We start from the raw sequence: 3,875 nt of genomic DNA, 5'->3' as shown, positions 1-3,875 counted from the left end.
ATAGAGTAAATAAACTATAGAAATGTTATTAAATAAAAATATAATCTTATTATTTTTAAATTTTATTTACTTTGCAAGGACTGTATGCCCGATCCTTAAGTTGTGCCGGAAAGTAATTAAACATGAATATTCTTCTCTATAAACACTAGTCTCTTCTATTACACGCACCTATATGCATTTATATTCAATTTAATTAATTAATATTTTAAATCGTTAATTATATAATTTAATTATTGTCCGCCTTTTTTATTTTGATATCTATTATTGCAGCTCTCTTCCATTTCTTGATTATTAATTTCATCCTTGAACTATTGGATTCTCGCATGCTCGGACAAAATAAAGTATGCACAAGGTCTACAAAGTAAAAGGTGGCCTTGATAAATTTCGAACGCAAAGATCGGGTGTCGAGTTTTTACAGGATTATTCGCCCGATGCATTCGCTCAAAAGGACCTGCCGTCTCTCGCTGTAAATAAACTGTTCACAATGCGACGTTTAAAAAATTACCCGTTACAACACTTCCAGTGTCTAAGAGGCGTGAATACGTCGATGATAACCGAAGGTCTTCGATGAATAATCGCTGTTTGTCACTCCTTTTATCCACGTCCGCTGCGGAATTTTGCATATATAAGATTATGATTTATCGCATCGATATTCGCACGATACTTCTCTCCTCGTAAGAGAGGTATATACAGAATTCAAATATTGAAAGTTAAAATTTCTTTCGTTATTCATTTATTTATTTTACCAACTCGCTTCACAACGTTTTCACTAACTCCGCGAGATCTTGGAGCGTAATGCATCTTGTATAATACGTTCCTTTCCGTAAAGGTGCAGCGTGAAGTTTCACAAAGCACGACGAGACGTTGCTCAATATTTTTATAATTCCACCAAGATAATTAAATGGTAATCACAGCGATTCGAATCACGGAAGATGCTTCTCTCCGCTAAATGCTGCTTTCTTCCCTCACCACTTCCCTCGCGGGAGTAATAAAAATATTACGCCACTGCGGGAAATACTTCATCGCGTCTAATTACGCGTTACGGTAATACATTATTATTACACGCGTATTAATTACTGCACGCACATTACTCGCCGAAAGAATTCTTTCTCGTTGAAGGATTCATTATGCAGAACGGACGCGAAGCGGATCCGCGCGATCCGTTCGATCCTGTCGCAATCTTCCGACGTTGCGAGTGTTTTTTTCGCCGCGAAAGAAGGGACTTTGTCATCTATACCCGAAGACGAGGGAAGATGAATGCGCGCCGTATTCACAGTTGTGTTGATGAGGCTGATGATTCTGCGCAATTTCAGCCCCGAGGGGGATTGTTTCCTAGCCGCGAGGATCGCGTCACGACGCTCGATTCTTTCCACTTTTCCGATTCGGGTCAAGCGGAATCGGCCGCCAATCGATATGTACCATCTGGCTGAAGCGATGGTGACGACGGTACGTGTACACCGGGCCGATGAATGAGAGGCACTATAAATCATAAGGCGTACGTAAATATAAGAATGACGACCTCGTGCCCACGTACCCACCGGCGATGAAAATGCAACCGACTTCCATGAAAGAGTCAATTAAATTTGCGGATTAGCCTGCATCGCTATTCATCCACGAATTGGGAGCATCGAGTTGTAACCACGATACAAGTTATTACGGTGTCCGCGCGACAGTGAAATATTTCTTTCGCGTGTCTGCGCTTTTGTCAATACGCGGGGTAATAAATAACTATCGCTAAAATTGATTGCGAACAGAGGAACAAACGCAAAAAAAAACGATTTAGGTAAAAAAAAAATTACTAATCGCGTTAAGAATGTGACAAGTGCTGAAGAAAATGATTGAAACAGAAAATAATAGAAATACTTATTTAAAGGATGCATCTGCAAAAAGTATTATTTGAAATAAGTTTCTTGGGTAATAAATATAAAAACACAAAAGCATGTAACACAAATGTATACTGTAACGTATACATTTGAAGTTATTTAATTTTCCTTTCGTTGTGTCATGGATAAATGAGTTTCCTTTATTTTTTATTATTTATTTACTGTTTGCTACTTGTTTAGAATATAAAGAAAATAAAAAAATAGTAAAAATAAAACACAACACATATTTCATGGATACAAGTATATAGATGCAATTTTCATTTTTCTCTTTTCGAATAGCTGAATAACGAAAGACAAGTAAATTTATTTTAAAACATGTTTACAGAAAACTGAGTTATATCTACATATCCGCGAAATATGTTCTGCTGTTTTATTTTAGTTTTACTATTTTTCACTTTGTCCTTTGTACTCTTGAAAAATAGAAAATAGTAAATAAAAAATAGAAAATAGTAAATAAAAAATAGAAAATAGAGAAAATTTTTTTTATCTCTGACATATCGAAACGTAAAATAAATACCTTGCTTCAAGTAAGTGTAATCCATGAATGTTAAATCATTTGCTCCTTTTTATATTTACTACATCAAACATTTGATTATTTCAATTTTTTTATACATAGTTCAGACAAATATTTCTACACTAAGAAAAAAATATCTTAAAGCAAAAAATTTTATTTGAAATATTTATATAAATAAAATGAAGAAATAATTTTTAATTAAGTAATTTTTTTGCAGTTCTAGAAAATATTTGCCGTTAGACTTTTTATATTCAAGATAATCAGAATTTTTAATCAGAAAAAGCAATTTTGTTAAGTTTAATAATATTGTTAGTTTATTTTGTAAAATTATGATTTAAACGTAAAAAATGTACGAACACAAAATTATATACTTAAAATAATATATTTGTATTTTCTTAGAAAATATATATTTCTGCTTAAACAGAATAAATAAATGCTTGCATCAAAATACATGGTTTTAAAAAAATGTATTTTTATTTATTAAAAAAATTTTTCTCTCACTCACTGAAATAAATTCATTTTAATTTTTTTTCCGTTCTAAGTACCAGCGGGATCAGTTTTTTTTTCTCTGTGGTCAACCAGAATTAAAAGCATTTCGCTTGAACAAAAGGAAATGCAAATGGTCGGATTCCCAAGGCGGATCTACTCACGGAGAAAAGGTATTTGCGTGCGCAGGTACTTTACATCACGCTGCTCATTACGTATCGCATTCACGTATCGCACTGGCCGGTTGATTTCTATAGCATCGAGACTCCGAGCCGGAAAATAGCGACGCACATAAATAGATTAATCGAGCGCGGTCTACGCCGCTCCTCCCTCTCTCTCTCTATCTCTCTCTCTCTCTCTCCCTGTCTCACCTCGCGGACTGTGTCATAACCGATTGCAAAACTCGCGTTGCCGATCGCCCGTCCGCGACGCCGCCACCCGCGAGTGACGATCCGGGACGGAGTGAGAAAATCGCTTGGCTTCGCGCGAGCGCATCGCGCCGCTCGCCGACGTAATAACGATGATCCCTTTAATCAATTAGCTCGACGGCGAAACCGTGAGGTAACCCGTGACGAGGGGCCGAAGCGCACGAAGACGACGCGGCGCGCCGCAGAGAACGCCGCGGTTCGTGTTCCCCGAGACCACGGATATTAATTATCTGGGGCACGGAGATGCACTCGCGTACAATGCGCGCGATCGAGGGGGAACCGCCGCGCCGTCGCCGACGCCGTCTTGCTGCGGCCGCAGCCGATGGCGAGTGCGGCATGACTTTCGCTTTTCCTGCTGTATATTCATCTGTCTACCGCGTGCCGTTGCTGCTACGCGGTTGCTGCGCTCGCCGTTCCGCAGCATGCCCAATAAACGCTGGAAAAACTACGCAGCGCGCGCGCGGCTTTTCTCCCGGCGAGAACGAGAGACGCACTTGCAAAATACTTTATGCTAACAAGGTTGACGACTGCGCTGCCTCACCGAAAGATGCACTTGCGTCATAC

The sequence above is a fragment of the Solenopsis invicta genome, chromosome 2 (genome assembly GCF_016802725.1).
Source record: "Solenopsis invicta isolate M01_SB chromosome 2, UNIL_Sinv_3.0, whole genome shotgun sequence".
Taxonomy (NCBI): domain Eukaryota; kingdom Metazoa; phylum Arthropoda; class Insecta; order Hymenoptera; family Formicidae; genus Solenopsis; species Solenopsis invicta.
Note: the sequence above shows the minus strand (reverse complement) of the source record.